The 24,067-nt window shown below is 45.1% G+C and overlaps 1 protein-coding gene across 7 annotated transcripts in view; it reads left to right on the top strand.

Annotated features, from left to right (window-relative positions):
* Nucleotides 1-24,067, top strand: part of MEGF11 (multiple EGF like domains 11) — a 339,710-nt gene that overhangs the window by 116,479 nt on the left and 199,164 nt on the right. The window lies entirely within an intron of this gene.

Genomic DNA, 24,067 nt, shown 5'->3' with positions numbered 1-24,067 from the left:
ATTTGGGGCTTCCTGTGGAGCAGCGCAAAGCCATTGGGGATATACCTGGCTTTAAGCAGAGGCTCTTGTGGTTATGAGTGGCGGACATCCAGATTGATCAGTCTTCAGTACGACAAGTACATAAGCATGGCATTAGAGTACTCTTCAGCAAATGTCCTTCATACACAAGAGTAGCCTTTGGTATGTGGAAAGCTGTGCTGTCACATTTGAAATGAACCACATGTTATAGCAGAGGGAGGGACATCAGACCTGGGCACCAAATACAGCCCTCTGAGACTTTCCCTAGCTAGCCTACAACCCACACCGGCTCTGCTTCACCTTAGTGCTTAAAGCCCTAGAATGATTTAGACCCCAAATATCTGAGAGAGCACTTCCTTCCCTACAGATGCTTCCAAGTGTTAAGATCAGTTGAGGGGGCCTTTTTGACAGTTTCACCCCCCCTCAGAAGTTTGGGTGTGGTGATGGCCCTGGAAAGGGTATTCACTGTGGCAGCCCCAACAGTGTGAAATTCCCTCCCCACAGACATCCATCTGCCACCTTCATTATATAGTTCTGTCATGTGCTGAAGGAGGGACGCAGGTGGCACTGTGGGTTAAACCACAGAACCTAGGACTTGCTGATCAGAAGGTCGGCAGTTCGACTCCCTGCACTGGGGTGAACTCCCGTTGCTTGATCCTTGCTCCTGCCAACCTAGCAGTTCAAAAGCACGTCAAAGTGCAAGTAGATAAATAGGTACCACTCTGGCGGGAAGGTAAACGGCGTTTCCGTGCACTGCTCTGGTTTGCCAGAAGGGGCTTAGTCATGCTGGCCACATGACCCGGAAGCTGTATGCTGGCTCCCTCGGCCAATAAAGCGAGATGAGTGCCGCAACCCCAGAGTCGGCCACGACTGGACCTAATGGTCAGGGGCCCCTTTACTTTTTACCATGTGCTGAAGATGCTCCTCTTTACTACTACTACTACTACTACTACTACTACTACTACATTTTATTATTTATACCCCACGCATATGGCTGGGTTGCCCCAGCCACTCTGGGCAGCTTACAGCACATATAAAAACATAATAAAACACGAAACATTAAAAACTTCCTGATACAGGGCCACCTTCAGATGTCTTCTAAAAGTTGTGTAGTTATTTATCTTCTTGACATCTGATGGGAGGGCGTTCCACAGGGTGGCCTTTGCTACCGAAAAGGCCTTCTGCCTGGTTCCCCATAACTTCACTTCTTGTAGTGAGGGAATAGTCCCTTAGAGGTGGACCTCAGTGTCCAGGCTGAATGAAGGGGGTGGAGATACTCCTTCAGGTCCCTTGAGCTATATACTTTTAGGGCTCACCCTATTATTGTGACTATTACTTCTTGTGAACTGCATTTAATTCTGTATTTTGAAATTGCTGTCACCTGCCTTGGGGCCTTCTAGTGAAGGGTGGGTCATAAATCAACTAAATAACAAAAATAAACACAAGGGGAAATTACATTATTTAAGCTACCCCGAAAACCTGCATAAAAGGCTGTTGTTTGTTTGTTTGTTTGTTTGTTGTTTCAAAATTGGTCTCTTCAGAGTGTTTGTGTGGCTCTGAGCTATATTCCAGATCAGATTCCGCACCTTAAAGGAACATTTCCAAAAAGCCATTGGTAGTGCTTAAGGACCACAACTCTGACCTAGACCTAATTTCCCTTTTCACTGAATTTTTGAAGAAACAGTCCATTGTCAAAGCACTGTAATTACCTAGACCTAATTTTGAGATTGCTGGCAACTCTTGACATTGGGGGCCCTTCACTGTAAGACATAGTCCTGATATCTGCAGCCTTTTGCAAAAAGGGAAAGGGTGATTAAAAAACCCCCACTAAACTCTGAAGGCGATACATGAAAAGCAAAGTAGATTTTCCAGCTGGTTGACCTGTATTCACAGGAAACCACAGGAGGGGCGAGTGCGCTTGTGCTCGAATCCTGCCTGCTGGTTTCCCAGAGGCAACTGTTCAGCCACTGTGAGAACAGGATGCTGGACTAGATGGGCCATTGACCTGGTCCAGCAAGCTCTTTTTATGTTATTATGTTCTTATCCCCCTTGGGCTGCAAACCTAGTTTTCGTACCAAGATCTTTAATTTAGCAATTCTTTGCTTGTTGTTGCTGTGGGAGGAAGAGGAGGAGGAAAGCACCCAGGAGAATTTTTCATCTGAGAGAGGGGGAAGCTAGAGAGTGTGTACAAAGAATTATAGTACCAGCCACGGTGACAGGTTGGTCAGTAATCTGCACAGATAGTGTAGTTTTCATCACACTTCTCAGGACAAACTGTCATTAGAAGAGGAACCTATTTCATCTTTATCTCTGTCAAGAAAGAAAATAGCCAAGGTCATAACAGGCAAGTGTAATGTCTCAGCAAGATTCCTTTGAAGGTATATTCCTTGAGCAGCTGGGTGCTTGAACACTTGGAGATTTTCATGAATGAGAAGCACAGCTGGAAGATGGTTTTACAGAAGGCCGCATGTGGCTTGTTCCTACACACATGTATTTTCCATGCGGGGGGGGGGGAGAGTTAACATATGGCACAGATCTTGGTCACTTAGAAACATTTCCTCGATCAATAACTCTCTAGCCTTTCCCAGGCATAGGCAAACTCATCCCTCCAGATGTTTTGGGACTACAACTCCCATCATCACTAGCTAACAGGAGTGGTCAGGGATGATGGGAGTTGTAGTCCCAAAACATCTGGAGGGCCGAGTTTGCCTATGCCTGCCTTATCCAGTCTGGAAATGATAGGCTAGTAGAACTTTTGAATGGGAGGTTTTCATACACCTCTAATTAAGGGCTCAGTATATTTTAGAGGATAGGGGGTATAAAGTGGAGTCATGTGCAGCTATTCTGACTCCTCATTTAATAAAGTTTTATCTTCATTGATTAGAAGCATTTGCTTGAGGTTGTGCTGTTTACTCCCCCAGAAGCTATGATCTGAGTCAAAGATGATTTGGTCCATCAAACTCTTGACAGGTAACAGAGGCCTTTGGAATGGGTTTGAGGAACACAGCAAGTCAGATCCACCAAGTTCTGGTCCATCAAGTTCTATATTCTCTGCACTGACTGGTAGCAACTTTCCAGGGTTTCTAACAAGAGTTCTATTTGGAGGTGTCAGGGATTGAACTTGTAGTTGTATGCTTGAAAAACAGTCTTCTCCAACCTGGATACCTCCAGATCTTTAGGACAGCAGCTCTCAATGAACTTTTCAGTGTAGAAAAATTGCGAGAAAGAGGTAACACTTCCGAATATCAGTTTCTGGAAATGGTGGGAAGTGCCCAGGTTCTGCTTGCAGGTTTCCTCACATGTTTGGTGACTGTGAGAACTGGATGCTAGACTAGATGGGCCATTGGCTTGATCCAGCAAGCTTGTCTTGTGTTCTTATCTCCTCTGCCACACCGCAGTGATCTATCCACTGCCAAGATAGTGAAAAAGAGAAAGAGAGCAGGAGGCAGGCAGCAGGCCAGATAGGAAGTCAACATTAATCGTTGTTGTTGTTGTTGTTGTTGTTGTTGTTGTTGTTGTTAGTGTTATTAATTAGTTTTCTTACCCATCCTTCACCATAAGGTCTCAGGGTTATAACAAAACAAACCTACAAGCAGTTGCAATTTAAAACAAAGTAAAACCATCAATATGCCAATCCTATGTCTGAACCTGGGGCCGTGGTTTGTTTCACTCAAACCATGGTCAGTAAGCCAAGAACAAACCTTGGCTATCAGGTTTGGGCACAATGCCAAGCCAGGGATTGTGGTTTGTTTCTCCCACGCGTTGGCAAGGAGGAGCAAAGCAGTCCAGATGAGCATGTTGATGGTAAACAAAGTATGGGGAACCTTTAGCTCTCTGGTTGCTGATGCACATCATTTCCCATCCTTCCCAGCCATTGGCCATGCTTGCTGGGACTGTTGGGAGTTGCAGTTCAGCAACATCTGGAGGCTCAGAGGTTCCCTACACCTACAGCAAGCCTTTACCTTTAGTTTACTATGGCAGTATTTTTGCAGTGGAAGATTGGTTACATCTTCGTTGTTGTCAAATGCAGCATCATATATATATTTTTTAAAGCTGCAAGTGGTTTTAAGATATGAATATGTGTGTAAAGCGTGGAGTGGGCGAGACTTGCATGCAAACAGCCTCCTGCATTAAAAGCAATCTGTCAGAAAACTGCCAGGTTTTACTGGTTTGATTGTGATGTCTTGTTTTCCAGCAGAGAAATCTGCTCCTCACCTGGTCCAATCATGTCCATTTATGGGTGAGCACCTTTTATCTCCTCTGTGTGAGAAGGGGCATACACAGAAATAAAGATGATTAGGTTTGTGGCATTTATGAGGCAGGCAGAGCAGCTGAAAGGAAGAGAAGAGCAATTTGGGGGCAGGTTGGGGATTTTCAGAGTGACTTTCATTAACAGCAGGCAACGTGAAATGCTGTGTGATGTGGTGAATGCGTTCTTAGACTAAGGCAGCACTTCCCCAGCTTGCTGCCTTCCAGATGCCTGGAACTACAACTCCCATGAACCCTAGTCCACATGGTCATGTGGGCTAGGGTTGATGGGGGCTGTAGTTCAAAGCATCTGGAGGGCACCAGATTGGGGTAAACTGGTTCAAATTCTTGCTGAGCCGGGAAGCTTGCCTTTCTCACTCACTCTCTTCATCTGCGTGTGATAGTGTGGATTACAGTTAATTTATTAATTACTACCTAAACCACAGACTGAAGGCAATTCATACGTACGTAAGATAATTGAAAACAATGAATATGTTTAAAACAAGACAGGAGGGGGAAAAATCTCCTTACAGTAAGCCTGCAACTTACCAGAAGGTTTGGTTCCCATGAACTGTATGCAGATAAAGAAAGAAATGCATAGTAAGCTAAGAAGGTCACTTTAAAAAGGTGTAAAAAGGTCAGTGTAAAAAAAAAAACAAGCAGTTAACAGCAAATGGTGGCTGCATTGCTTAGTCTTCCTCTTCTGAGTTTGATGTTGCTTCAGGAAATGAAATCACAAGAAGGGGTGGGGGGTGGGGGGTTGATGATGAGCTTGGTCGTAGTTCAACATCAGAGCTGTTGCTGTTTTTTGTTTTTCTTTTTCTTTTGGTTTTTAAGACATTGTGATTGGCAACTGCCACTGTTGCCTCTTGAGCTCATTACACATTTCTTTGTAGGGTCTCAAAGTGTCTGTAATCCCATGGGTGATTTTTCGGGCTGCGTTCCATGGAGGGATCATATCATTCACATGCTTAATTGCACAGAATATTTTTGCAGGTTCCGGCTTGCTGTCTCATGCTCAGCATCAACAACACCATCTTCACCCTTGGTGTCTGTGCATGATTTCACCGGTTTCTCAAGCTCCTCATCAGTCAGTGTTTGTGCATAGCCCTCGATGGACTATTCCACTTCTTCCTGGAGAAGGTAAACAAAGTCATCACCACCCACTTAACTTGCCGTGTGCACAATGTCTCCCACTTCATTGTCCACCCTGGGAAATCAAGTGGAATCACGCACACATTCCTTCTGTAAGTTCTGCCTGCGTACATTCAGTGTTGCAGATTTGATTAGATCCATTGCTTGCTTGATGTAAGTGATACAATGGGCAATGTTGAAGGACGTCCAACATGCCATGAGATACAGACCAGCAGTCATTATATTAAGGATCCATGAGAAGGTGGACTTTGTGTGATTTGCCTTGAAGCAGTGAGTCCAGAGGGAGGTTGTGTTGGGGGTGGGCTTACTGTAGTTGTTTTCAGAAAGTGCAAGTAATGGGCACCTGTCAGATCTTGACAGGGATGTTACTCAGCGGAACAGGGCCAGCCACACTAAAAGCCCTGCTCCGAGTTACTGCGGAGTGGACTTTTGATATCTCCTTTTGCATGCACACACACCCAGAGCCTAATCTCCTACAGAGCTTTGCAGGGATAAAAAATGAATGCATTTTTCCATACAGGTATTGATATCTCATACTTACTTGTTTCATTAATTGCATTATAAACAAACAAAAAACTTCCACTGAATTTGCCTAGGATACATCTCTTCCCTTTGGGGTGGGGCTGCACCTTATTTAGGTCTCACCATTCCTGTCCCATTTAATCACATTCCTGAGTATCGTTCAGAAAACTAGGACCCAGAGCTGCACCATCTTGAAAATGGATGGCTAGCTTCGTGGCAGAGAGAGGGGGGTGGGGTGCTGACTCTGCAGTTATCAATGAAATTCAGAGCATTGTGATGGTTCAGCTTTTCACTTGCACGTTTTGTATAGGGCACAACCAGGTTAAACCTGTTTGACTTCAAATATGGCTGAGAGTGCACCCAACTTTGGAAATAAAGACCAGTCAATTAAGAGAAGTTTGCTGGTGCTGGGGCCCCTTAAATCCAGAAAATGGAGAGGCTCCCTCCAGCAGGTAGGAAAATAGATTCCTTTCCTTTCCCTTCTCATCCTGCCACTCTCATCTACCTTTTAAAAAGTGTTGTTGTTTTTTTAATTCCACAAATGATCTCCAGCTGCTGCCAAGCTGCCTATCAATCACAACAAACCCAGCAGATTGTGTTTATCCTTCATTCTCCAAGGGGTGTTGAGGACATGCATGTTGGCCGTGTGAGTCTATCCATGTTTTTAAAGGTCCCAGGGTGTCCAAGACAGCCTGAGCAAGGGCAGTCTGTGTCTAGCAGCAGGAAAACGTAATAGGAAAACATATATAAACACTTACATAAATAAACAAAGAATAAATCCCATCATAAAATATTGTATGCCTTTTCAAAGCAAATTATGAATTTTGTCAGACCAGATGAATTCATATATCAATGACTGAGACTTTATCTGGGTTAATGAAAATGTGATTTACTGTTCTACAATTCATTTCAAGATCATTGGCTGGATTCTGCCCCACATTCTGATTTTTCAGGGTGATCTCTTCTCTTCCACCCTTGTCCCAAATGGATAGGGTGACAGTGCATCCTACTTTATAGGGGATGTATCTCTGTCAAAGTTCAGGTTTTTTTTATTCAGAATTCATGGTGAAAATATATATTTTTTCACATGCGAGGCCCTTCATTTAGAGCTATCAGGATTGCCCCAAAATTTTTATTTTAGATAATGGAGTTTCTAAAGGGAAAGAGGGGCTATGGTGGGGAAAATCTACTATATAGCACTTCTGAATGTCCAACTTTTCAGACGTTGACTCCTCACCGTATTCTTCTGAGACTGCAAGGTTGCCTGAGAGCAAGCTCCATTGACCTCACTGGGACTTAGAATTAAGTGTGCATAGGAATAAACTGTAAACCAGAGGTGTCTAACCTTTTTGGCCCAAGTACCACATTCACCGGCGGGACATGGGTGGTGTTGTGGCTTAAACCACAGAGCCTAGGGCTTGCTGATCAGAAGGTTAGCGGTTCAGAGCTTCAGGGCAGCAGCTGAAGAAGGAACAAAAAGGGTTTTCTTGTGTGAGTTTCTTGTGGCTGATTAGCTGCTCTCTCTGGGCAAAGGTCAGAGGGGGCAGGGCTTCTGTTGAGGTAGGTGATTAGCTGTGGAAGGAGCTTATCAGAGCTTCAGGGCAGCGGCGCGCGCCTAGCGGCGCGCGCAGTTTGATCCATATTTTAGATTTAGGGGAGCTAGTCTCAAACATTTGTTGGGGGAGACCTAGGTTTTTTGGGAGGGATTTATTTGTCCTGTCTCCACACTTTTTATGATAGAGGACCACTGTAGTCACCCCCAACAACACGTTCCCAAGATGGAGGGTGAGGGAACAGCTGCAGTCGCCTGTGGTTCCTGCGCAATGTTTGCCATCTTGCCAAAGGTTGCAGGCAGCTTTACCTGCAGCAATTGCATGTTGATTGCCCTCTTAAAAGACAAAGTCCAGCAACTGGAGGAACGTGTATCTACGCTCCAAAGAATTAGAGAGCTGGAACTCTTCTTGGAAGCAACAGAGCACACCGTCTCCACCAAGGAAGAGACAGGGGACTCCCCTGAGAAGGTGGCTAGTTCACCAACACAGGAGCCAGATATATGGAGAAACGTGACTCAAAGAAGTAGGAGGCCCAGGGTTCGCTCTGATTGTTTAGAAATACGCAATCGCTTTGAGGTCCTTTCCCCTAGCATGGAAGACGAAGAGCAGACTCCATTTGAGGATCTCTCCCTCATTACAGTCGATCAGGTATATGAAGACGAGGAGCAAAGGCAGTCCTCTGGGAATGTCCAGGTGACCTTGGAACTGACAGCTCACAGAAGAACCCCGACCAGACCTAAGAGGAGGCGTGTAGTGGTGATAGGGGATTCCCTACTGAGGGGAACAGAAGCAGTGATCTGTGGGCCTGACAAGATGTCTCGGGAAGTGTGCTGTCTCCCCGGGGCTAAGATCCAAGATGTAACTGAACGACTGCAAGGAATCATAAAACCCACTGACAAATACCCCTTCCTCTTGGTTCATGTGGGAACCAATGACACTGCAAGCAATAGCCTCCAGAAGATCAAAAGAGATTACGAGGCTCTGGGCAGGAAATTGAAGCAATTAAATGCACAAATTGTCATCTCATCTGTCCTCCCAGTTGAACGACGTGGCCCAGGGAGAGAGGGAAAAATAGTGGAAGTGAACAACTGGCTTCGCAAATGGTGCAAACAGGAACGGTTTGGATTCTTAGATCACGGAATGCAGTTTCTTGAAGATGGACTTCTGGCAAGCGATGGGCTGCACCTCACAACGGTTGGGAGGAATGTTTTTGCAAAAAATCTCAGAAACCTCATCAGGAGGGCTTTAAACTGACTAATGTGGGGGAGGGAGACAGTGCTCCTGAAGGTAGGAGTCTATCAATTGATGAAGATGATCATTCAAATGTCATAGACCGAATGGAGCAAAGAGCATGCAGACCTAGTGGTGGGAGGAGAAAATCCTTAAATAAGAGACACCGGGGAATGATTAATGGACTTCAATGTCTGTACACTAATGCGCAAAGCATGGGAAATAAACAAGATGAGCTTGAGCTCCTGGTACAGCAAACTAAATATGACATAATAGGAATCACTGAAACCTGGTGGGATAAATCCCACGATTGGAATGTAATAATGGAGGGATACAATCTATTTCAAAGAAACAGACCAGACAAGAAAGGAGGAGGAGTGGCGTTATATGTCAGGGATGTGTATACCTGTGAAGAGATCCAAGATTTAGAACCTCAAAGCCAAAGTGAGAGCATTTGGGTGAAAATTAAGGGAGAGAAGAATAACAGTGACCTCATTGTGGGAGTTTACTATAGATCCCCAAGCCAAACGGAGGACATAGATGATGCCTTCCTGGAACAGATGGCCAAGCATGCAAAAGGAAGGGAGATAGTAGTAATGGGGGACTTCAATTACCCGGATATTTGTTGGATGTCAAACTCAGCCAAGAGCATAAGGTCAAACAGATTCCTCACTGCCCTTGCAGACAACTTCATTGTCCAGAAAGTGGGAGAAGCAACAAGAGGAACAGCCATTTTAGATCTGGTCCTAACCAATGTTGATGACCTGGTTAGTGGGGTAGAAGTGGAAGGATCATTAGGCGCGAGTGATCATGCTCTTCTGAAGTTTACTATACAGCGGAAAGGAGCAGCCAAGCATACTAGGACTCAATTTCTCGACTTTAAGAAAGCCGACTTCATAAAGCTTAGGGAAGTGCTGGGTGAGATCCCATGGACAGTAATACTAAAAGGAAAGGGAGTTCAAGATGGCTGGGAGTTTGTTAAGAGGGAGATAGTAAAAGCACAACTTCAGGCAATACCAATGAGACGGAAACATGGAAGGTGCCTAAAGAAGCCAGGGTGGCTATCTAAAGAACTTTTAACTGAGTTAAGATTAAAAAAGGATGTGTACAAAAAATGGAAAAGGGGGGAAACCACCAAAGAGGAATTCAAACAAATAGCCAGCACGTGTAGACACAAAGTCAGAAAAGCTAAAGCACAAAATGAACTCAGGCTTGCTAGAGAGGTTAAAAGCAACAAAAAAGGCTTTTATGGGTATGTTCGTAGCAAAAGGAAGAACAAAGAAACCGTGGGGTCACTCAGAGGAGAAGATGGTGAAATGCAAACAGGGGACACAGAAAGGGCTGAACTCCTCAATGCCTTCTTTGCCTCAGTCTTCTCCGATAAAGAAAACAATGCCCGACCTGAAGAATTTGGAGCAAATGATTCAGCAGAGGAAACACAGCCCAGAATAACTAAGGAGATAGTACAAGAATACTTGGCTAGTCTAGATGTATTCAAGTCTCCAGGGCCAGATGAACTGCATCCAAGAGTATTAAAAGAACTGGCAGATGTGATTTCAGAACCACTGGCAGTCATCTTTGAGAATTCCTGGAGAACAGGCGAAGTCCCGGCAGACTGGAGGAGGGCAAATGTTGTCCCTATTTTCAAAAAGGGGAAAAGAGAGGACCCAAATAATTACCGCCCAGTCAGTCTGACATCAATACCAGGGAAGATTCTGGAGCAGATCATTAAGCAAACAGTCTGTGAGCACCTAGAAAGGAATGCTGTGATCACCAATAGTCAGCATGGATTTCTGAAAAATAAGTCATGTCAGACTAACCTGATCTCGTTTTTTGACAGAATTACAAGCCTGGTAGATGAAGGGAACGCAGTGGATGTAGTCTACCTTGATTTCAGCAAGGCATTTGACAAGGTGCCCCATGATATTCTTGTAAAAAAGCTGGTAAAATGCGGTCTTGACTATGCTACCACTCAGTGGATTTGTAACTGGCTGACTGACCGAACCCAAAGGGTGCTCATCAATGGTTCCTCTTCATCCTGGAGAAGAGTGACTAGTGGGGTGCCACAGGGTTCTGTCTTGGGCCCGGTCTTATTCAACATCTTTATCAACGACTTGGATGATGGACTCAAGGGCATCCTGATCAAATTTGCAGATGACACCAAACTGGGAGGGGTGGCTAACACCCCAGAGGACAGGATCACACTTCAAAACGACCTTGACAGATTAGAGAACTGAGCCAAAACAAACAAGATGAATTTTAACAGGGAGAAATGTAAAGTATTGCACTTGGGCAAAAAAAAAGAGAGGCACAAATACAAGATGGGTGACACCTGGCTTGAGAGCAGTACATGTGAAAAGGATCTAGGAGTCTTGGTTGACCACAAACTTGACATGAGCCAACAGTGTGACGCGGCAGCTAAAAAAGCCAATGCAATTCTGGGCCTCATCAATAGGAGTATAGCATCTAGATCAAGGGAAGTAATAGTGCCACTGTATTCTGCTCTGGTCAGACCTCACCTGGAGTACTGTGTCCAGTTCTGGGCACCACAGTTCAAGAAGGACACTGACAAACTGGAACGTGTCCAGAGGAGGGCAACCAAAATGGTCAAAGGCCTGGAAATGATGCCTTATGAGGAACGGCTAAGGGAGCTGGGCATGTTTAGCCTGGAGAAGAGGAGGTTAAGGGGTGATATGATAGCCATGTTCAAATATATAAAAGGATGTCACATAGAGGAGGGAGAAAGGTTGTTTTCTGCTGCTCCAGAGAAGCGGACACGGAGCAATGGATCCAAACTACAAGAAAGAAGATTCCACCTAAACATTAGGAAGAACTTCCTGACAGTAAGAGCTGTTCGACAGTGGAATTTGCTGCCAAGGAGTGTGGTGGAGTCTCCTTCTTTGGAGGTCTTTAAGCAGAGGCTTGACAACCATATGTCAGGAGTGCTCTGATGGTGTTTCCTGCTTGGCAGGGGGTTGGACTCGATGGCCCTTGTGGTCTCTTCCAACTCTATGATTCTATGATTCTATGATTCTATGATTCTATGAATCCCTGCGACGGGGTGAGCTCCTGTTGCTCGGTCCCAGCTCCTGCCAACCTAGCAGTTTGAAAGCACGTCAAAGTGCAAGTAGATAAATAGGTACCGCTCCGGCTTAGTCATGCTGGCCACATGACCCGAAGGTGTTCGCCGGCTCCCTCGGCCAATAAAGCAAGATGAGCGCCGCAACCCCAGAGTCGGCCACGACTGGACCTAATGGTCAGGGATCCCTTTACCTTTGCCACATTCACCCGTGACTATCTATTTGAAGGCTGCATGGCAGCAGTTGGTGTGGCTGTCCCACACTCCTTCATGCAAGCACACACAGAGCCCCCCTCAGCAAATCTGTACAATCTGAGAGGTGGGGTTATTGCTTCCTCTCCACTCATCAAACGATTAATCCTATGTCCAGGTTCACCCTAGTGCTGTGCCTACTTTAATTTTCTTCTCTTTTCATTTTGTCATTGCCACCCAAACTGGTAGGGTATTGGACCTTGCCCGAAAAGTTTACTGGGCAGTCAGATTTGGTTCCCAGGCTTGGAGGTAAACCTCCCTTCTGTAGATCACTCTGAGCATTTGCTCATGATAGACCCTCCTGCCAGCAGTAATGCAACCGCTGCATTTCTTTGCAGGCTAAACGATGCTGCAAACAACTCTCACCCTCTCAGAATGTTCGCTCTCTTCCTCTGAAGTGCTTAAATTGCTAGTCTGAGCTGGGAGCCCCATCAAAGAGAAATATCCAGCCCTAACCTGCACAATTCTTTTCTTCACTCCTCCAGATTTTTGGGGGTCTGCAAACCATCAGTCATGGTTCCGACTGAGCGAACGCTTTCAATTCTAAGACTGCGCATTGCTAGCCTGAGCTGTGGGGGAGCTGAATCCCAGAACAACAAAACTCCCCTTCTCCAAGCTAGACTCAGCCTGGCATGCATCCCTCTGGTCTGGAATTCCTGCTAACTTCAATGAGCAAAGATGAGGTGACTTGACCCTATGATCCCTACATGCCTAATCCCCTCAAGAGCGGAAATTGCCCCAGAAACCATGCCTGTCTACTGCTCACATGACCCCTCACTCGGATGATTGTGGGGGGTGAAGCCCCCAATTTACCAACAGTAGCTACTTCTATTCCACGAGTAAACTTTTCTTTTTTAAAGGTTTTGATTTATTTTTGCAAATATGCAGAGATTTCATTTGCTTAATTCAGTTTACAGAATTTGGATTTTTATTTTTTTTACCCAGCTGTGCCTTGTTTTGGACTGTGATTTTAAAGGTTACACTTGAAAGTGAATAATTAATTGAAAGGGTTCGTTTAAAGGAAAGCTTCTGAAGTTCCTACACTGATCATTCCCGCCCCCCCCCCCTTACTGAATTTTACCTGCTGGAGGCTTACTCATTCATCACCCAGCATTAGGCATTTTGAACAGATGGCTTCTTGGAAAATGTGAAGGCTGATGGGGGGCTCTTTTGAGTACATCCACATCTGGGCCTCTAAATCCAGCAGTTAGCAATGTTATTTTCTAGTGCAACAAGGTCGTCACAAAGTAGGTTTGTGTCACCTTGCTATACGGTTGAAGGTGTAAATGTTTGCATTGGTGACTGGTACCCTTTGGGACTGGTGAGGCAGAAGACAGGGAACCCAACAGTAGGTGGAGACAGAGCCAATGACAAGTAGAACCATCTCATTCTAGTTCTGTCTTCATGCACCTCTGCGGTGTTCTGCAAGTGCAACACTGAGACCGAGGAAGAGAAGGAACCTGAGAGCCCGTGCCACCTCCTAAACTGATTGTAAGACAGGAGAATATAAGAAGAGCCTGCTGGATCAGGCCAATGGCCCATCTAGTCCAACACTGTGTTCCCACAATGGTCAACTAGATGTCCGTGGGAAGCCAGCAAGCAGGATCTGACTGCACCTCTGTGCAGGATCCGATCTCACCTCTGTGGTTTCCAGTGACTGGACTTCATAGAACCATAGAATTGTAGAGTCGGAAAGGACCCCGAGAGCCATCTAGTCCAACCCCCTGCAATGCAGGGATCCTGCCCACAGTCTGGTTGGGCTCGAACCACCAACCTTCTGGTTAACAGTCAATATTCAGAAGCATTTCTCCCTCTGATTATGGAGGCAGAGCATCATGGCTAGTAGCAATCAATAGCCCTCTCCTCCATGAATTTGTCCAGTCCTGCTTTAAAGCCATTCGGGTTGGTAAAAGGTAAATGTAAAGGGACCCCTGACCATTAGGTCCAGCCGTGACCGACTCTGGGGTTGCGCGCTCATCTCGCTCTATAGGCCGAGGGACCCGCCGTTTGTCCGCAGACAGCTTCCGGGTCATGTGGCCAGCATGACTAAGCCGCTTCTGGCGAACCAGAGCAGCACACGGAAATGCCGTTTACCTTCCCGCCGGAGCGGTACCTATTTATCTACTTGCACTTTGACGTGCTTTCAAACTGCTAGGTTGGCAGGAGCAGGGACCAAGCAATGGGCGCTCACCCCGTCACGGGGATTCGAACTGCCAACCTTCTGATCAGCAAGTCCTAGGCTCTGTGATTTAACCCACAGCGCCACCCGCGTCCCTATTTGGGTTGGTAACCATTAATATTTCCTGTAGGGAGAGTTCCATATTTTAACTATAAGCTGTATGAAGAAGTTATTTCTTTTGTCTGTCCTGAATCAGCACCGATTCTGCTTCCTTGGATGTCCATGAGTTCTGGAGTTATGAGAGAGAGAGCAAAACTTGTTTCTCTACCCACTTCACATAATTTTATAAACTTCTATCACAGGGGTCAGCAAACTTTTTCAGCAGGTGGCTGGTCCACTGTCCCTCAGACCATGTGGTGGGCCGGACTATATTTGGGGAAAAAATATGCACGAATTCCTATGCCCCACAAATAACCCAGAGATGCATTTTAAATAAAAGCACACATTCTACTCATGTAAAAACACCAGGCAGGCCCCACAAATAACCCAGAGATGCATTTTAAATAAAAGGACACGTTTTAAATAAAAGGACACGTTCTACTCATGTAAAAGCACGCTGATTCCCGGACCATCCGCGGGCCGGATTTAGAAGGTGATTGGGCCGGATCCAGCCCCTGGGCCTTAGTTTGCCTACCCATGTTCTATCACCTCACCTCTTACTTGCCATTTTGCTAAACTAAAAAATGCTGCAGCCTCAGTCTTTCAAGCCCCGAAGTCTTGGAAACAGACAATCAGGGGAACAGCTACAGAGGTCAGAGAGACGAGCAGAGAGGCCTTCAGGAACACAGCACATCACTTCTGGGAGAGCAAGGGTGGAACGGGCAGACGCTTGAGCTATCAGCAGGAAGCAGGTGTTGCAGCTTTCTCTTGGAAGGCGCAGAAAAGTAGAAAGAGGCAGCGAGGCAAGAGTAGAAAGGAGAAATGACAGAGCTATCAGTGGTTGGCAAGAAAACAAGTTGTGTCCCCCGCCTTTTTAAAAGACTTCAGAAAAAGAGAAGAAAATCCCTTATGTGCAAGGCAAAACACCTCAGACCTCACACGGGGGAAAGGAGCTGGAATGCCTTTTTATCATCCAAACCATTTAACGTTGAAGTGAGGAACGGGCCTCATGATTGTAAACTGGTGGTAATAATCTGACAGTGGAAGGGAGATAGAGATGAGTGTTACCTCTCAAGAGGCATTCATCTGCACGCCGCCACCCCCACCTCCAACCAGCCTGCAAAGGTATCCGCTAAAGTGTTTATGAAGGGTGTAAAGATCTATTTTATCGGCATTGTCGGTGCTAGAGGCTCAATAAACATTGTTTAATGTTTAAACACAATCTACTGGAAGCGATTTTGTGTTAGCTGCCGAAACGGCTGCTTTCTGCTGTGGAAAATGTATGAAGGTGGGTGGGAGGAGAAGAAGGGGGGAGGGGAGAGTAATGCCACCTTTCTGCATTGCACCTTTTTCCGGTTCATTTCAGACAAAGTATCAGAAACTGAGCCCTCCGAGGAAATTGGTCCCGGCCTTGTGAAACCAAGGACCCTGTTCTTGTATTGGGATGGATGACTCTTGTCAATTTCAGTTTCTCTCAATTTCCCATTTTCCCAGCCTGAAATTCAGTTCACCCCATTTTCACTTCAGTTCGTAATTAAAAAAAAAAAAAGTTATCACAAACGTTCACCAGTATTTTATTGTGCCTTTCTCCTAATACGCACAGTTCGCATGTAATTCTTCCTTTTGCAAGGAACTTTTTCCTAACAGAATGCATTATTATGTGCTGTTTTAAAAAATATAAATGCACTTTATTTTTTGACACATATTTTGAGTAGATAACTACATCACAGAATTTGGAGAAACGTGAATGTCAAAAGATACCTTCACTTCAGTTTGTGTATTGTGTTAGGCATGGGCAAATTAGGCGGCTTCTCATTCAGATGTGAGCCAAGTTAAATCACTCCTCTGTCCCTCTTCAAGTGTTTCCACTTCCTGGATGTTTTTTGGTAGTTGCATGTCTTTTTCTGCGGTGCCTGAGTGGGAGCGCTTTCATGCTACTTTCCCGCAGAGTCTGATTGCTTGCTTTGTAGACAAGAAATTGATGGTTTGCTAGGCGCAGCAAAATATCAAAAACTTTGGAGGTGGTGGAACGGAAAACAGCTGGAAGAGTGGCGAGGGAAATGTTAAAGAGCATGTGGAAAGTCTCCGTCTGAGTGTAGCGCAGCCCTCATGGGAATTCAGAAACAAAGTCTGATCCTATTGAGCTATATCACGCACATGCCCTCATGAGCAGGGAGTGAGGGAGAGATTCATTCAGTTCCCTTTAAATGCAAACTTAACAAATTTGCACTTCCCCAAGCAATGCATAAAGCAAAATACAAAACTCCTTTCTGTCTTGCAGCTCTCTGATCGAAGAAGGCATACAGATGCCTGCGCTAGTGAAAAGCACACGCAAAAAGGTGTATATTAATAAATGTAATGTGCAAAAGTTCATTTTATTAGGAAAAAATGCTTGCAAATTGAATATATTAGGCAAACCTGTCTGCAAAAATAAAATAAAAATAAAATCATATAATGGATGTGAAAATATGTATGAACTTTCATGCCACCTTAAAAAAACCACAAACCTCACAAATGTATATGAAATTGGAGTTAACTGAACTTACAGAAATATATCCATCCTTCATGCCCCAGGAGTCTTCTAATATTTTCTGGTGTGACACAATCATGTATGTAATTTCTGCAATGGTGTAAATTAGATTTATGTCAGTACAAGGTGCTAACGGGCGAAGAGCAAGAAAGAAAAGCACCCTTTTGTGGAAAGACAGGGTGTAAATTTAAATAATAAACAGTGCTTTTCTGTAAGAGGGGTGGTCAACTAGCCAATTTTAGCCCTTTGCTACATATCCACATCCCTGGTTGTAGGAACTGCATCCATTGGAGCAGAGAGGGGTAGGGAGGTAGCCTGTGTGACTCTTGCATAAAAATGAGAACCCAGTATATACCCACAAAACCATTCAGTGTAGTGCCAAGCCACAAATGCTGGTGAGCCTTCCTGGCAACTGATTGTGGATGTCCCATTGTCAGGTACCTGTTCCATTTGCATTAGAAAATTGCTCTACACAGTAGGGGTTGTGCCTCTGCAATGGAAGATAGAACTTGCACAGAGCACGTCCTTCAGGTTTTGCTTTGATGTCACCCTAATAGTTGTCCAGTGGAGTTTGTTTTGTCTGCCTCCCTCCTGCTGTAACGGGCAACTACATTCACGAACTTCTTAATCTGGGGAAGTGAAAATTGAAAGTCAACAGAAGCTTTGATGTTTCTCAAGATACAGCCTTTGAAAGCAATTGCACATGGAGCAAAAGGAACCTTTTAGCGTGTTATCTGTGTCCCCATCCTGAATTTTGTGATGAGCGAGCATGTGCAGTGGTAGAATGTAATTGCTTTTAAAGCAGGGGAACAGGCTTGGCCTTAGTCACTGCAAGTGTTTGTTTTTGCCGTAATTAGGTAAATTCATCACTCTGTTAGCTTTTTAATTCCGAGCATAGGATGCTTACTGCCTCTTGTAGCTTTGCAGCTGGGCTCTAGTCTGATGCCAGAGCCTACAGGTAAAGTGGCAAGCCGAGAGGCAAGTCTCATGACCATGGACAGCTCCAAGTGAGCAACTTGCTCCATGAAAGGAGCAGACTGGGACCTTTTATGCCTCTGTCTCCCATCTACCTCCTCCAGGCTCTATCCAATTGTAGAGATTGTCAGCTCCTTGAAGGGCCAACCCCCTGGCCTGAAGACAAACACTCCTTCTCTTTTCCACAGCCTCCCTCCAGGTGTGCTTCCAACATAGCTGAACTCATGATGTTTTGCTAGGAGCCATCTGCTTCTTTAGGCTCAGAGGACGGTGTCCATGAGGGTCCAGGTTCTGATCCTATAGGTCCCGGGTAGTCTTGGAAGTTCCTCTTTGAGTTGTTGTCCAACTGCCTCAGGTGTGGTGGTCTTCCTATTTTCCTCAGTTAGCTTTCGGCCCTGACTCAGATCCAGCTTCCTTTCTGGTGCTCCTGCAGCCTCTGATTCCCAGCCCTACCTGAAGATTCCTTTGGGGATTCAACCTGGGACCTTCTGCTTGCACTGCTATGGCCTTTCCCCAGGAGGTGAAGATATCCATGCCAGAAGGAGGTGGAGCCAACCACACAACATGCATTTGGCTGTCACTCTGTGATCCCTGATGTTTCCTTACCATGGCCCTTGTATGGATTCATTAGAGCGTCAGTTTTTGAAAGCCAGCTTGGAGGCTCTTTGGTCCTGAGATCACAGGCAAAGAGGATAAAGGCTGCTTGGATTCACTTTGTGTGTTGGAGTGACTGTCCTGGCAACCATGCCTGCACCGATTAACCAGACGCCTTTTCTTTAATTGAAATCATTAAAATGCCATTAGTGGAATTAGTGTTCTCTCTCTTGGCTTTACGATACTGAGCACTTGAAAGTAGCTTCTGCTGGTGAAGCAGTTTGCAGGAAAACTTAAGTTGTACGTAGAAGGGAAAGTGTGGGGTGGAGTTCGAAGTGCTCCAGATCCCCCATCTTGCAACATTTGGAGTTTACCTGGGATCTGGGATGTGGTGTAGCCTTCCAGGTTTCACCAAGTTGTTGCAAGAACTGGAACATACCAGCATGAAAATGGCAGGTCGCTTCACATGCTAGCTTTTCCTAACTGGAAAAGTTACTGTACGCTTTATCAGTGAACTTACGTGACTCCTCTATGAGGAAAGGGTGCACCTTTTGGGATTTTCTAGTTTAGAGAAAAGGTGAGTGAGGGGCAGCATGACAGAAGTTTATAAAGTTATGCACGGCATGAAGAAAGTAGGTAGAGGAAAGTTTTATCCTCTCATAAGACTAGAACTAATGGACATCCCACGAAGCTGAATGTTGGAAGATTCTGGGCACCTTGAAGAAATGTACTTTTCCCATAGCTAAACTATGGAACTTGTTCCCCCAGGAGGCAGTGGTGGCTTAAAAAAAGGATTAGTTAGAATCATGGAGAATGCTACCCATGGCTACTAGCCATGATGGCTATTCTCTGCCTCCATGGTGGTAGGCAGTAATGCTTCTGGATGCTAGTAGCTGGAAACCATGGAGGTGGAGAGTGCTGCTGTGCTTGGGTCCTTCTTGTGCATTTCCCTTTGGGGCAGCTGGTTGGCCACTGTGAAAACAGGATGCTGGATCCTTTGGCTTGATCCAAGATGGGCGTCTTATGTTCTTAACTAAAGGTGGTGCAATGTGCCTTTGCAACATGGAATGGGTAGCTGGCTACCCTGAGCTGAATAAGGGGGACTAAGTCAGTGCCTGGGGTAACTGATGAACTTGGTTTTGTTGAGAGCTCCTTCCTGCCAAGTGAGATGATTGGTCCACCTAGCTCAGTGTTGTCTGCACTGACTGGCAGTGGCTCTCCGGGGTTTCAGGCAGGGATCTTTCACATCTGTTACTGGAGCTGTCATGGATCAAAGCTGGGGCCTTGTGCATGAGAATCATGCGCTGCACCCCTTTCTCAATTCTGCCACAATTACTTGTGTGTTTCAGAGCTGAGAACTATTTGCATATCTGAGAAACTAATACAAATTATCTGCAAAAAAGAGAGAACATAATAATCCCTAATCAGCCAATGGCCCCCTGGATTATACACATGCAGGTCCTCCAGGATGTGTCAGCTTGGGGTTCTTGCTCTGACCACCATGTTTTAAGGCAATAGGAAAGAAGTCCAAAATCACAGTATAAACAGAACAAGCATAATTTAACATGGTTGGCCTTCACATGCAGCGGGTGTTGGATTGAGGGTGGAATTTGACGTTCTGCTTGGACAGCTTTCTGTTAGTACAAGTATCTTAACTTGCCTAGTGGAATGATCTCCCCCTTTCTCCTTCCGTGGGCTGTTCTGGGGGTTCCCCTTACCCTCTAGAATCAATGTGGGGAGGGGGGAGCCCCACTGTTCTAGCAGGAGTCCTTGTTCTGGCTTCTGCCAATGGAATGGGTTAGCTGAACCCGGTCCTGAGTTTCAAAAAGTAGACAGAGAATCTTTGCTGTTGGGTGTATTTAAAATCTGCTAGGATTCTTGATCAGGGATGAATATTGTTATTAAGATGGGTTGGTCTAGCACTTTGACAACCTTCTGAATCACCCTTGATCAGGATTTATTGATCAGGGATAGTTTAAGAAGCATTAATACTGCTATTAAGCTGGGTTGGTGGGTTGGTCTGGCACCTTGACAACCTTCTGAATCCCCCCTTGAGGCTCTCGTCCTCCTGATGGTTAAGAAAGCAAATGGCAACTGGAAGGGGAGCCCTTTGAAGTCTTACTGTACGCCTTTGCTCACATTACTCTTAAGTACTGCCTGGGGAAAAAAAATCAGCCCAAAGGGTTGTCTTTCAATTAAGCTCATTAAATGTAGCTTGAGCAAAGGGAATTATGCAAATATCCTTTTAAGCTTGTGGAAAATTGAATTATTTTGGGTTCTGGCATTATTTTTATTCCCCCTCCTTTTGTCGAGCAATTAATATTTAACTCCTTTGAAATAAAACTGACACACAATATGGCCTTTACAGTATAGGCTTAAAATACCTACCTATTCTTTTATATACTGTGGTTATAAAGCATCGACATGGTGATATTGAGTGGCAGTTTAATTTTGCTTTTTATTAATTCAGATCCCGAGTTGGGTTTAATAACTCTCTTTATTTCATTCCATTTAATTTTCTTTCTATTTGTGCAAGCGAATTTTAAAAAGCGGGGGCATAAAAAAAGGAGGATGGCTTTTTAAATAGGCCTCGTTCTCCGTCCCTCATAAACATTTTGTGGGCTACCTAGGAATGTACCTCAACTTTAATTCTCTTAGTTACAAGCAATTTGCAACTTGAGTCATAATCTTCCTAACCTTTGCGATGCTGCCATGTCCTTCAGGTAATGGAGAAGGTTAGAGTAACACATTAGTAGTCTCTTACTGAGCTCCGGCTGTACCTGTGATCTAATGATATTTAACTCTCCACCTAATATGAGCTTACGAGTGATTACAAGCTGTCCTTTGGGATGTGGCTGTGGGAGAATTTCCAAATAAGTTGCAAAACAGCGATGAATTAACTTGTAGGCCTGTCAAAACCAATTATCTCCCTTGACAACTCAACTCAGCTTCCCCCCCACCCACTGGGTGTTTTTGCTGTGATGAAACTTAACAACAACAAAACACACACACCGTGCATGGAGGCTCCATAAGCGCCCCCCTCCCCCCACCCATTTTGGTTTTTGTAGAGGATGGACATTTCACATCTACGAGGTTCCCATCCATCGTCAAGTCTAATCAAATGGCATGCTTCTGACAGACCTCTGGGTCATATATTCTGTATTGATTTATGGGTGCTGCATCTAGCTCTTATAATTAAAGGCCACTTTTAATTAAGCCTTTGGGGCTAGAGGATGAGCAATGGCAGAACAATCACCCACACCCCTTTATGTTTTATCAGAGAGTGTATTTTGGATCAGTGGAGCCCATTTGATACTTCTAGGCCAGCTTTTTTAAAGTGTTGTTCAGAAACCAGTCTGGTTTGTTGAGCATGATGTACAGTCTATCTGTTCTTTTGGAAGATAGGAATCTGTCACTTGGACCACTATTGTCCACACTGACTCACAGTAGCTCTCAGGGGTTGTCAAAGGAGGGTCATTCCCAACCAGGGGTTGAACCAGGGGCCATATGCGTGCAAAGCAAATGTTCTGGCACTGAGCTATGGCTTCCACCCCACCCCACCCATCTATTCTGGTACGCAGGCTGCCCGCAGACAGTCTCGCCAGAGTGGTGCATGCTCTAGTTATCTCTCTCTTGGAGTACTGCAATACGCTCTATGTGGGGCTACCTTTGAAGGTGACCCAGAAACTACAACTAATCCAGAATGCGGCAGCTGGACTGGTGACTGGGAGCCACCGCCGAGACCATATAACACCAGTCTTGAAAGACCTACGCTGGCTCCCAGTACATTTCCGAGCACAATTCAAAGTGTTGGTGCTGACCTTTAAAGCCCTAAATGGCCTTGGTCCAGTTTACCTGAAGGAGCGTCTCCACCTCCATCATTCTGCCCGGACACTGAGGTCCAGCGCCAAGGGCCTTCTGGTGGTTCCCTTGCTACGAGAAGCCAAGTTACAGGGAACCAGGAATAGGGCCTTCTCGGTAGTGGCACCTGCCCTGTGGAACGCCCTCCCACCAGATGTCAAAGAGAAAAATAACTACCAAACTTTTAGAAGACATCTGAAGGCAGCCCTGTTTAGGGAAACTTTTAATGTTTAATAGGTTATTGTATTTTAGTGTTCTGTTGGAAGCTGCCCAGAGTGGCTGGGGAAACCCAGCCAGATGGGCAGTGTATAAATAATAAATAATAATAATAATTATTATTATTATTATTATTATTATTATTATTATTATTATTATTTGCCTCTTTTCCTTCCACAACAGTTTCAAGACTAGTTTAGTGCCTTTTAGCAATGTCATTATGCTCAGTCTATAGCCTTCAACCTCCTCTTAAAACCCGGGAGCAACCTATCGCCCAAGCTTAACATGGGACACGCTTCTAATTTTGCAGCATTATATGCCAGTCAGGATGAGTGAGCTTGCATCTGCCTCAGCATCATATGGGCTGTGTTTGCGGGTTTCTGATGAGAGTTGCAGTCCAAAATGTCTGAAGGGCACCAGGTTGGGGAAGGTTGGTTAAGAATCATGAGAGCCTTTCAAGCCGTGTCCTCCGTGGCGTTGGCTGACCTAAATTGTCTCTGGACCAGGAAGGCCACATTCACACCATATATTTAAAGCACTGTGATACCACTTTGAACTGCCATGGCTTCCACCTGAAGAATCCAGCGAGTTGTAGTTTGTTAAGGGTGCAGAAACGAATTTAGGAGACCCCCCCCCCATTTCAGCCCTCCAGAGCTACAATTCCCATAGTTCCTTGAGAAGAGGGATCGATTGTCAAACCACTCTGGGAATTTTAGCTGAGCACAAGTGGTGTTGTGAAAATGAGCCAGTGGCAATGCCTCAGTCTGTTTGCTGAAACTCTGTGCATTGCAGAGAAGATGGAACATTTTCCTCTTCTCTTCAAAATGCAAACAAGATTTGTTTCTCTCCCTCATCCCCCTCTACTTTCCTTCTTTCTCAAGATAGACAAACATAAATACAGCCAGCACAAAGTTACCTGGCAGCAATTTTTCTGTGCCTTATATTCTAAATATCTACTTGCGCATGACATTTACTGAGGAAAAACATTTGCAAATTACCTGTTTGATTAACACCCCCGTCTTCTACAGTTTCGAAAGGGTAAGGTAATTGAATGCTGAGTTGAGTTTAAAAACATGAACTTTTATGTGAGCGGCAGTCCCAGACTGCAAATTGCCCTGCCTTTCCTGTTTTGAGTGCCCCATATGTCAGGGTGCTGAATGTATTTGCACTTTGCAGCAGGATCACTCCGCCTTTAGATGGATTGATACGAATGGGGTCTTGGTTGCCACTGCTGGAGCACAGCAGTGAGTAGAATCACGAGAACTGAAATGCTGAAACAGAATCCTAATATTTGTAATGCAAAGCAGGACTTGAGGCCACAAGGCCTGGCCAGAACTTCCATCTAAACCCTGCATGTGTTCCAGAAGATAGACAATATCCGATGTAGCACCAAGTTAAACTCATTTGGCAGTATACTTCTTCTGCTGGCAAAATGCTTTGCACCAGTGGAACGTTGATGCGCAAGAAAATGCATAAGCAGGTTGCTGGTGACATTTTTTGTGCACAGCAGATTTTGCAGCCTGATGTGCATTGAGTTTCTGTTAGTGCAGCTGGTG

The sequence above is a fragment of the Podarcis muralis genome, chromosome 14, assembly GCF_964188315.1.
Source record: "Podarcis muralis chromosome 14, rPodMur119.hap1.1, whole genome shotgun sequence".
Lineage (NCBI taxonomy): Eukaryota > Metazoa > Chordata > Lepidosauria > Squamata > Lacertidae > Podarcis > Podarcis muralis.
Note: the sequence above shows the minus strand (reverse complement) of the source record. Positions and strands in the feature narration are given on the sequence as shown.